This window comes from Mytilus galloprovincialis, chromosome 4, assembly GCF_965363235.1.
Source record: "Mytilus galloprovincialis chromosome 4, xbMytGall1.hap1.1, whole genome shotgun sequence".
NCBI classification, from domain to species: Eukaryota; Metazoa; Mollusca; class Bivalvia; order Mytilida; family Mytilidae; genus Mytilus; species Mytilus galloprovincialis.
In genome coordinates this window covers 72283869-72296329 of record NC_134841.1, presented here as the reverse complement: position 1 = coordinate 72296329, position 12461 = coordinate 72283869, and positions in this window count along the sequence as shown.

Below are 12461 nucleotides of genomic sequence, written 5' to 3'. Positions count from 1 at the left end.
CCGTCTTGTCTGTAGGTCTGTATCTGCAAGAAAAAAACAAAGTGCACATTAGTTCCACATTAATACGACAATTTTGGAAAAAGGGTCCACTAACATTAAGGTCTACTTAACTTTTGAGCTGTGGAGTCTGCGCAGTGGCGGTCTGGACCCCTTCCGTCTTGTCTGTAGGTCTGTATCTGCAAGAAAAAAACAAAGTGCACATTAGTTCCACATTAATACGACACTTTTGGAAAAAGGGTCCACTAACATTAAGGTCTACTTAACTTTTGAGCTGTGGAGTCTGCGCAGTGGCAGGCTGGACCCCTTCCGTCTTGTCTGTAGGTCTGTAGGTCTGTATCTGCAAGAAAAAAACAAAGTGCACATTAGTTCCACATTAATACGACAATTTTGGAAAAAGGGTCCACTAACATTAAGGTCTACTTAACTTTTGAGCTGTGGAGTCTGCGCAGTGGCGGTCTGGACCCCTTCCGTCTTGTCTGTAGGTCTGTAGGTCTGTATCTGCAAGAGAAAAATAAAGTGCACATTAGTTCCACATTAATACGACAATTTTGGAAAAAGGGTCCACTAACATTAAGGTCTACTTCACTTTTGAGCTGTAGAGTCTGCGCAGTGGCGGTCTGGACCCCTTCCGTCTTGTCTGTAGGTCTGTAGGTCTGTATCTGCAAGAAAAAAACAAAGTGCACATTAGTTCCACATTAATACGACAATTTTGGAAAAAGGGTCCACTAACATTAAGGTCTACTTAACTTTTGAGCTGTGGAGTCTGCGCAGTGGTGGTCTGGACCCCTTCCGTCTTGTCTGTAGGTCTGTATCTGCAAGAAAAAAACAAAGTGCACATTAGTTCCACATTAATACGACAATTTTGGAAAAAGGGTCCACTAACATTAAGGTCTACTTAACTTTTGAGCTGTGGAGTCTGCGCAGTGGCGGTCTGGACCCCTTCCGTCTTGTCTGTAGGTCTGTAGGTCTGTATCTGCAAGAAAAAAACAAAGTGCACATTAGTTCCACATTAATACGACAATTTTGGAAAAAGGGTCCACTAACATTAAGGTCTACTTAACTTTTGAGCTGTGGGGTCTGCGCAGTGGCGGTCTGGACCCCTTCCGTCTTGTCTGTAGGTCTGTAGGTCTGTATCTGCAAGAAAAAAACAAAGTGCACATTAGTTCCACATTAATACGACAATTTTGGAAAAAGGGTCCACTAACATTAAGGTCTACTTAACTTTTGAGCTGTGGAGTCTGCGCAGTGGCGGTCTGGACCCCTTCCGTCTTGTCTGTAGGTCTGTATCTGCAAGAAAAAATCAAAGTGCACATTAGTTCCACATTAATACGACACTTTTGGAAAAAGGGTCCACTAACATTAAGGTCTACTTAACTTTTGAGCTGTGGAGTCTGCGCAGTGGCGGTCTGGACCCCTTCCGTCTTGTCTGTAGGTCTGTAGGTCTGTATCTGCAAGAAAAAAACAAAGTGCACATTAGTTCCACATTAATACGACAATTTTGGAAAAAGGGTCCACTAACATTAAGGTCTACTTAACTTTTGAGCTGTGGAGTCTGCGCAGTGGCGGTCTGGACCCCTTCCGTCTTGTCTGTAGGTCTGTAGGTCTGTATCTGCAAGAAAAAAACAAAGTGCACATTAGTTCCACATTAATACGACAATTTTGGAAAAAGGGTCCACTAACATTAAGGTCTACTTAACTTTTGAGCTGTGGAGTCTGTGCAGTGGCGGTCTGGACCCCTTCCGTCTTGTCTGTAGGTCTGTAGGTCTGTATCTGCAAGAAAAAAACAAAGTCCACATTAGTTCCACATTAATACGACAATTTTGGAAAAAGGGTCCACTAACATTAAGGTCTACTTAACTTTTGAGCTGTGGGGTCTGCGCAGTGGCGGTCTGGACCCCTTCCGTCTTGTCTGTAGGTCTGTAGGTCTGTATCTGCAAGAAAAAAACAAAGTCCACATTAGTTCCACATTAATACGACAATTTTGGAAAAAGGGTCCACTAACATTAAGGTCTACTTAACTTTTGAGCTGTGGGGTCTGCGCAGTGGCGGTCTGGACCCCTTCCGTCTTGTCTGTAGGTCTGTAGGTCTGTATCTGCAAGAAAAAAACAAAGTGCACATTAGTTCCACATTAATACGACAATTTTGGAAAAAGGGTCCACTAACATTAAGGTCTACTTAACTTTTGAGCTGTGGAGTCTTCGCAGTGGCGGTCTGGACCCCTTCCGTCTTGTCTGTAGGTCTGTAGGTCTGTATCTGCAAGAAAAAAACAAAGTGCACATTAGTTCCACATTAATACGACAATTTTGGAAAAAGGGTCCACTAACATTAAGGTCTACTTAACTTTTGAGCTGTGGAGTCTGTGCAGTGGCGGTCTGGACCCCTTCCGTCTTGTCTGTAGGTCTGTAGGTCTGTATCTGCAAGAAAAAAACAAAGTCCACATTAGTTCCACATTAATACGACAATTTTGGAAAAAGGGTCCACTAACATTAAGGTCTACTTAACTTTTGAGCTGTGGGGTCTGCGCAGTGGCGGTCTGGACCCCTTCCGTCTTGTCTGTAGGTCTGTATCTGCAAGAAAAAAACAAAGTCCACATTAGTTCCACATTAATACGACAATTTTGGAAAAAGGGTCCACTAACATTAAGGTCTACTTAACTTTTGAGCTGTGGAGTCTGCGCAGTGGCGGTCTGGACCCCTTCCGTCTTGTCTGTAGGTCTGTAGGTCTGTATCTGCAAGAAAAAAACAAAGTGCACATTAGTTCCACATTAATACGACAATTTTGGAAAAAGGGTCCACTAACATTAAGGTCTACTTAACTTTTGAGCTGTGGAGTCTGCGCAGTGGCGGTCTGGACCCCTTCCGTCTTGTCTGTAGGTCTGTATCTGCAAGAAAAAAACAAAGTGCACATTAGTTCCACATTAATACGACACTTTTGGAAAAAGGGTCCACTAACATTAAGGTCTACTTAACTTTTGAGCTGTGGAGTCTGCGCAGTGGCGGTCTGGACCCCTTCCGTCTTGTCTGTAGGTCTGTAGGTCTGTATCTGCAAGAAAAAAACAAAGTGCACATTAGTTCCACATTAATACGACAATTTTGGAAAAAGGGTCCACTAACATTAAGGTCTACTTAACTTTTGAGCTGTGGAGTCTGCGCAGTGGCGGTCTGGACCCCTTCCGTCTTGTCTGTAGGTCTGTAGGTCTGTATCTGCAAGAGAAAAATAAAGTGCACATTAGTTCCACATTAATACGACAATTTTGGAAAAAGGGTCCACTAACATTAAGGTCTACTTCACTTTTGAGCTGTAGAGTCTGCGCAGTGGCGGTCTGGACCCCTTCCGTCTTGTCTGTAGGTCTGTAGGTCTGTATCTGCAAGAAAAAAACAAAGTGCACATTAGTTCCACATTAATACGACAATTTTGGAAAAAGGGTCCACTAACATTAAGGTCTACTTAACTTTTGAGCTGTGGAGTCTGCGCAGTGGTGGTCTGGACCCCTTCCGTCTTGTCTGTAGGTCTGTATCTGCAAGAAAAAAACAAAGTGCACATTAGTTCCACATTAATACGACAATTTTGGAAAAAGGGTCCACTAACATTAAGGTCTACTTAACTTTTGAGCTGTGGAGTCTGCGCAGTGGCGGTCTGGACCCCTTCCGTCTTGTCTGTAGGTCTGTATCTGCAAGAAAAAATCAAAGTGCACATTAGTTCCACATTAATACGACACTTTTGAAAAAAGGGTCCACTAACATTAAGGTCTACTTAACTTTTGAGCTGTGGAGTCTGCGCAGTGGCGGTCTGGACCCCTTCCGTCTTGTCTGTAGGTCTGTAGGTCTGTATCTGCAAGAAAAAAACAAAGTGCACATTAGTTCCACATTAATACGACAATTTTGGAAAAAGGGTCCACTAACATTAAGGTCTACTTAACTTTTGAGCTGTGGAGTCTGCGCAGTGGCGGTCTGGACCCCTTCCGTCTTGTCTGTAGGTCTGTAGGTCTGTATCTGCAAGAAAAAAACAAAGTGCACATTAGTTCCACATTAATACGACAATTTTGGAAAAAGGGTCCACTAACATTAAGGTCTACTTAACTTTTGAGCTGTGGAGTCTGTGCAGTGGCGGTCTGGACCCCTTCCGTCTTGTCTGTAGGTCTGTAGGTCTGTATCTGCAAGAAAAAAATAAAGTCCACATTAGTTCCACATTAATACGACAATTTTGGAAAAAGGGTCCACTAACATTAAGGTCTACTTAACTTTTGAGCTGTGGGGTCTGCGCAGTGGCGGTCTGGACCCCTTCCGTCTTGTCTGTAGGTCTGTAGGTCTGTATCTGCAAGAAAAAAACAAAGTCCACATTAGTTCCACATTAATACGACAATTTTGGAAAAAGGGTCCACTAACATTAAGGTCTACTTAACTTTTGAGCTGTGGGGTCTGCGCAGTGGCGGTCTGGACCCCTTCCGTCTTGTCTGTAGGTCTGTAGGTCTGTATCTGCAAGAAAAAAACAAAGTGCACATTAGTTCCACATTAATACGACAATTTTGGAAAAAGGGTCCACTAACATTAAGGTCTACTTAACTTTTGAGCTGTGGAGTCTTCGCAGTGGCGGTCTGGACCCCTTCCGTCTTGTCTGTAGGTCTGTAGGTCTGTATCTGCAAGAAAAAAACAAAGTGCACATTAGTTCCACATTAATACGACAATTTTGGAAAAAGGGTCCACTAACATTAAGGTCTACTTAACTTTTGAGCTGTGGAGTCTGTGCAGTGGCGGTCTGGACCCCTTCCGTCTTGTCTGTAGGTCTGTAGGTCTGTATCTGCAAGAAAAAAACAAAGTCCACATTAGTTCCACATTAATACGACAATTTTGGAAAAAGGGTCCACTAACATTAAGGTCTACTTAACTTTTGAGCTGTGGGGTCTGCGCAGTGGCGGTCTGGACCCCTTCCGTCTTGTCTGTAGGTCTGTAGGTCTGTATCTGCAAGAAAAAAACAAAGTCCACATTAGTTCCACATTAATACGACAATTTTGGAAAAAGGGTCCACTAACATTAAGGTCTACTTAACTTTTGAGCTGTGGAGTCTGCGCAGTGGCGGTCTGGACCCCTTCCGTCTTGTCTGTAGGTCTGTAGGTCTGTATCTGCAAGAAAAAAACAAAGTGCACATTAGTTCCACATTAATACGACAATTTTGGAAAAAGGGTCCACTAACATTAAGGTCTACTTAACTTTTGAGCTGTGGAGTCTGCGCAGTGGCGGTCTGGACCCCTTCCGTCTTGTCTGTAGGTCTGTATCTGCAAGAAAAAAACAAAGTGCACATTAGTTCCACATTAATACGACACTTTTGGAAAAAGGGTCCACTAACATTAAGGTCTACTTAACTTTTGAGCTGTGGAGTCTGCGCAGTGGCGGTCTGGACCCCTTCCGTCTTGTCTGTAGGTCTGTAGGTCTGTATCTGCAAGAAAAAAACAAAGTGCACATTAGTTCCACATTAATACGACAATTTTGGAAAAAGGGTCCACTAACATTAAGGTCTACTTAACTTTTGAGCTGTGGAGTCTGCGCAGTGGCGGTCTGGACCCCTTCCGTCTTGTCTGTAGGTCTGTAGGTCTGTATCTGCAAGAGAAAAATAAAGTGCACATTAGTTCCACATTAATACGACAATTTTGGAAAAAGGGTCCACTAACATTAAGGTCTACTTCACTTTTGAGCTGTAGAGTCTGCGCAGTGGCGGTCTGGACCCCTTCCGTCTTGTCTGTAGGTCTGTAGGTCTGTATCTGCAAGAAAAAAACAAAGTGCACATTAGTTCCACATTAATACGACAATTTTGGAAAAAGGGTCCACTAACATTAAGGTCTACTTAACTTTTGAGCTGTGGAGTCTGCGCAGTGGTGGTCTGGACCCCTTCCGTCTTGTCTGTAGGTCTGTATCTGCAAGAAAAAAACAAAGTGCACATTAGTTCCACATTAATACGACAATTTTGGAAAAAGGGTCCACTAACATTAAGGTCTACTTAACTTTTGAGCTGTGGAGTCTGCGCAGTGGCGGTCTGGACCCCTTCCGTCTTGTCTGTAGGTCTGTAGGTCTGTATCTGCAAGAAAAAAACAAAGTGCACATTAGTTCCACATTAATACGACAATTTTGGAAAAAGGGTCCACTAACATTAAGGTCTACTTAACTTTTGAGCTGTGGAGTCTTCGCAGTGGCGGTCTGGACCCCTTCCGTCTTGTCTGTAGGTCTGTAGGTCTGTATCTGCAAGAAAAAAACAAAGTGCACATTAGTTCCACATTAATACGACAATTTTGGAAAAAGGGTCCACTAACATTAAGGTCTACTTAACTTTTGAGCTGTGGAGTCTGTGCAGTGGCGGTCTGGACCCCTTCCGTCTTGTCTGTAGGTCTGTAGGTCTGTATCTGCAAGAAAAAAACAAAGTCCACATTAGTTCCACATTAATACGACAATTTTGGAAAAAGGGTCCACTAACATTAAGGTCTACTTAACTTTTGAGCTGTGGGGTCTGCGCAGTGGCGGTCTGGACCCCTTCCGTCTTGTCTGTAGGTCTGTAGGTCTGTATCTGCAAGAAAAAAACAAAGTCCACATTAGTTCCACATTAATACGACAATTTTGGAAAAAGGGTCCACTAACATTAAGGTCTACTTAACTTTTGAGCTGTGGAGTCTGCGCAGTGGCGGTCTGGACCCCTTCCGTCTTGTCTGTAGGTCTGTAGGTCTGTATCTGCAAGAAAAAAACAAAGTGCACATTAGTTCCACATTAATACGACAATTTTGGAAAAAGGGTCCACTAACATTAAGGTCTACTTAACTTTTGAGCTGTGGAGTCTGCGCAGTGGCGGTCTGGACCCCTTCCGTCTTGTCTGTAGGTCTGTATCTGCAAGAAAAAAACAAAGTGCACATTAGTTCCACATTAATACGACACTTTTGGAAAAAGGGTCCACTAACATTAAGGTCTACTTAACTTTTGAGCTGTGGAGTCTGCGCAGTGGCGGTCTGGACCCCTTCCGTCTTGTCTGTAGGTCTGTAGGTCTGTATCTGCAAGAAAAAAACAAAGTGCACATTAGTTCCACATTAATACGACAATTTTGGAAAAAGGGTCCACTAACATTAAGGTCTACTTAACTTTTGAGCTGTGGAGTCTGCGCAGTGGCGGTCTGGACCCCTTCCGTCTTGTCTGTAGGTCTGTAGGTCTGTATCTGCAAGAAAAAAACAAAGTGCACATTAGTTCCACATTAATACGACAATTTTGGAAAAAGGGTCCACTAACATTAAGGTCTACTTAACTTTTGAGCTGTGGAGTCTGTGCAGTGGCGGTCTGGACCCCTTCCGTCTTGTCTGTAGGTCTGTAGGTCTGTATCTGCAAGAAAAAAACAAAGTCCACATTAGTTCCACATTAATACAATTTTGGAAAAAGGGTCCACTAACATTAAGGTCTACTTAACTTTTGAGCTGTGGGGTCTGCGCAGTGGCGGTCTGGACCCCTTCCGTCTTGTCTGTAGGTCTGTAGGTCTGTATCTGCAAGAAAAAAACAAAGTGCACATTAGTTCCACATTAATACGACAATTTTGGAAAAAGGGTCCACTAACATTAAGGTCTACTTAACTTTTGAGCTGTGGAGTCTGCGCAGTGGCGGTCTGGACCCCTTCCGTCTTGTCTGTAGGTCTGTATCTGCAAGAAAAAAACAAAGTGCACATTAGTTCCACATTAATACGACACTTTTGGAAAAAGGGTCCACTAACATTAAGGTCTACTTAACTTTTGAGCTGTGGAGTCTGCGCAGTGGCGGTCTGGACCCCTTCCGTCTTGTCTGTAGGTCTGTATCTGCAAGAAAAAAACAAAGTGCACATTAGTTCCACATTAATACGACACTTTTGGAAAAAGGGTCCACTAACATTAAGGTCTACTTCACTTTTGAGCTGTGGAGTCTGCGCAGTGGCGGTCTGGACCCCTTCCGTCTTGTCTGTAGGTCTGTAGGTCTGTATCTGCAAGAAAAAAACAAAGTGCACATTAGTTCCACATTAATACGACAATTTTGGAAAAAGGGTCCACTAACATTAAGGTCTACTTAACTTTTGAGCTGTGGAGTCTTCGCAGTGGCGGTCTGGACCCCTTCCGTCTTGTCTGTAGGTCTGTAGGTCTGTATCTGCAAGAAAAAAACAAAGTGCACATTAGTTCCACATTAATACGACAATTTTGGAAAAAGGGTCCACTAACATTAAGGTCTACTTAACTTTTGAGCTGTGGAGTCTGCGCAGTGGTGGTCTGGACCCCTTCCGTCTTGTCTGTAGGTCTGTATCTGCAAGAAAAAAACAAAGTGCACATTAGTTCCACATTAATACGACAATTTTGGAAAAAGGGTCCACTAACATTAAGGTCTACTTAACTTTTGAGCTGTGGAGTCTGCGCAGTGGCGGTCTGGACCCCTTCCGTCTTGTCTGTAGGTCTGTAGGTCTGTATCTGCAAGAAAAAAACAAAGTGCACATTAGTTCCACATTAATACGACAATTTTGGAAAAAGGGTCCACTAACATTAAGGTCTACTTAACTTTTGAGCTGTGGAGTCTTCGCAGTGGCGGTCTGGACCCCTTCCGTCTTGTCTGTAGGTCTGTAGGTCTGTATCTGCAAGAAAAAAACAAAGTGCACATTAGTTCCACATTAATACGACAATTTTGGAAAAAGGGTCCACTAACATTAAGGTCTACTTAACTTTTGAGCTGTGGAGTCTGTGCAGTGGCGGTCTGGACCCCTTCCGTCTTGTCTGTAGGTCTGTAGGTCTGTATCTGCAAGAAAAAAACAAAGTCCACATTAGTTCCACATTAATACGACAATTTTGGAAAAAGGGTCCACTAACATTAAGGTCTACTTAACTTTTGAGCTGTGGGGTCTGCGCAGTGGCGGTCTGGACCCCTTCCGTCTTGTCTGTAGGTCTGTAGGTCTGTATCTGCAAGAAAAAAACAAAGTCCACATTAGTTCCACATTAATACGACAATTTTGGAAAAAGGGTCCACTAACATTAAGGTCTACTTAACTTTTGAGCTGTGGAGTCTGCGCAGTGGCGGTCTGGACCCCTTCCGTCTTGTCTGTAGGTCTGTAGGTCTGTATCTGCAAGAAAAAAACAAAGTGCACATTAGTTCCACATTAATACGACAATTTTGGAAAAAGGGTCCACTAACATTAAGGTCTACTTAACTTTTGAGCTGTGGAGTCTGCGCAGTGGCGGTCTGGACCCCTTCCGTCTTGTCTGTAGGTCTGTATCTGCAAGAAAAAAACAAAGTGCACATTAGTTCCACATTAATACGACACTTTTGGAAAAAGGGTCCACTAACATTAAGGTCTACTTAACTTTTGAGCTGTGGAGTCTGCGCAGTGGCGGTCTGGACCCCTTCCGTCTTGTCTGTAGGTCTGTAGGTCTGTATCTGCAAGAAAAAAACAAAGTGCACATTAGTTCCACATTAATACGACAATTTTGGAAAAAGGGTCCACTAACATTAAGGTCTACTTAACTTTTGAGCTGTGGAGTCTGCGCAGTGGCGGTCTGGACCCCTTCCGTCTTGTCTGTAGGTCTGTAGGTCTGTATCTGCAAGAAAAAAACAAAGTGCACATTAGTTCCACATTAATACGACAATTTTGGAAAAAGGGTCCACTAACATTAAGGTCTACTTAACTTTTGAGCTGTGGAGTCTGTGCAGTGGCGGTCTGGACCCCTTCCGTCTTGTCTGTAGGTCTGTAGGTCTGTATCTGCAAGAAAAAAACAAAGTCCACATTAGTTCCACATTAATACGACAATTTTGGAAAAAGGGTCCACTAACATTAAGGTCTACTTAACTTTTGAGCTGTGGGGTCTGCGCAGTGGCGGTCTGGACCCCTTCCGTCTTGTCTGTAGGTCTGTAGGTCTGTATCTGCAAGAAAAAAACAAAGTCCACATTAGTTCCACATTAATACGACAATTTTGGAAAAAGGGTCCACTAACATTAAGGTCTACTTAACTTTTGAGCTGTGGAGTCTGCGCAGTGGCGGTCTGGACCCCTTCCGTCTTGTCTGTAGGTCTGTAGGTCTGTATCTGCAAGAAAAAAACAAAGTGCACATTAGTTCCACATTAATACGACAATTTTGGAAAAAGGGTCCACTAACATTAAGGTCTACTTAACTTTTGAGCTGTGGAGTCTGCGCAGTGGCAGTCTGGACCTCTTCCGTCTTGTCTGTAGGTCTGTAGGTCTGTATCTGCAAAAAAAAACAAAGTGCACATTAGTTCCACATTAATATGACAATTTTGGAAAAAGGGTCCACTAACATTAAGGTCTACTTAACTTTTGAGCTGTGGAGTCTGCGCAGTGGCGGTCTGGACCCCTTCCGTCTTGTCTGTAGGTCTGTAGGTCTGTATCTGCAAGAAAAAAACAAAGTGCACATTAGTTCCACATTAATACGACAATTTTGGAAAAAGGGTCCACTAACATTAAGGTCTACTTAACTTTTGAGCTGTGGAGTCTGCGCAGTGGCGGTCTGGACCCCTTCCGTCTTGTCTGTAGGTCTGTAGGTCTGTATCTGCAAGAAAAAAACAAAGTGCACATTAGTTCCACATTAATACGACAATTTTGGAAAAAGGGTCCACTAACATTAAGGTCTTCTTAACTTTTGAGCTGTGGAGTCTGCGCAGTGGCGGTCTGGACCTCTTCCGTCTTGTCTGTAGGTCTGTAGGTCTGTATCTGCAAAAAAAACAAAGTGCACATAAGTTCCACATTAATACGACAATTTTGGAAAAAGGGTCCACTAACATTAAGGTCTACTTAACTTCTGAGCTGTGGAGTCTGCGCAGTGGCGGTCTGGACCCCTTCCGTCTTGTCTGTAGGTCTGTAGGTCTGTATCTGAAAGAAAAAAACAAAGTGCACATTAGTTCCACATTAATACGACAATTTTGGAAAAAGGGTCCACTAACATTAAGGTCTACTTAACTTTTGAGCTGTGGAGTCTGCGCAGTGGCGGTCTGGACTCCTTCCGTCTTGTCTGTCGGTCTGTAGGTCTGTTTCTGCAAGAAAAAAAACAAAGTATACATTAGTTCCACATTAATACGACAATTTTGAAAAAAGGGTCCACTAACATTAAGGTCTACTTAACTTTTGAGCTGTGGAGTCTGCGCAGTGGCGGTCTGGATCCATTCCGTCTTGTCTGTAGGTCTGTAGGTCTGTATCTGCAAGAGAAAAACAAAGTGCACATTAGTTCCACATTAATACGACAATTTTGGAAAAAGGGTCCACTAACATTAAGGTCTACTTAACTTTTGAGCTGTGGAGTCTGCGCAGTGGCGGTCTGGACCCCTTCCGTCTTGTCTGTAGGTCTGTTGGTCTGTATCTGCAAGAAAAAAACAAAGTGCACATTAGTTCCACATTAATACGACAATTTTGGAAAAAGGGTCCACTAACATTAAGGTCTACTTAACTTTTGAGCTGTGGAGTCTGCGCAGTGGCGGTCTGAACCCCTTCCGTCTTGTCTGTAGGTCTGTAGGTATGTATCTGCAAGAAAAAAACAAAGTGCACATTAGTTCCACATTAATACGACAATTTTGGAAAAAGGGTCCACTAACATTAAGGTCTACTTAACTTTTGAGCTGTGGAGTCTGCGCAGTGGCGGTCTGGACCCCTTCCGTCTTGTCTGTAGGTCTGTAGGTCTGTATCTGCAAAAAAAAAAAACAAAGTGCACATAAGTTCCACATTAATACGACAATTTTGGAAAAAGGGTCCACTAACATTAAGGTCTACTTAACTTTTGAGCTGTGGAGTCTGCGCAGTGGCGGTCTGGACCCCATCCGTCTTGTCTGTAGGTCTGTAGGTCTGTATCTGCAAGAAAAAAACAAAAGTATACATTAGTTCCACATTAATACGACAATTTTGGAAAAAGGGTCCACTAACATTAAGGTCTACTTAACTTTTGAGCTGTGGAGTCTGCGCAGTGGCGGTCTGGATCCCTTCCGTCTTGTCTGTAGGTCTGTATCTGCAAAAAAAAAAAAAAAGTGCACATTAGTTCCACATTAATACGACAATTTTGGAAAAAGGGTCCACTAACATTAAGGTCTACTTAACTTTTGAGCTGTGGAGTCTGCGCAGTGGCGGTCTGGATCCCTTCCGTCTTGTCTGTAGGTCTGTATCTGCAAAAAAAAAAAAAAAGTGCACATTAGTTCCACATTAATACGACAATTTTGGAAAAAGGGTCCACTAACATTAAGGTCTACTTAACTTTTGAGCTGTGGAGTCTGCGCAGTGGCGGTCTGGACCCCTTCCGTCTTGTCTGTAGGTCTGTAGGTCTGTATCTGCAAGAAAAAAACAAAGTGCACATTAGTTCCACATTAATACGACAATTTTGGAAAAAGGGTCCACTAACATTAAGGTCTACTTAACTTTTGAGCTGTGGAGTCTGCGCAGTGGCGGTCTGGACCCCTTCCGTCTGTCTGTAGGTCTGTAGGTCTGTATCTGCAAAAA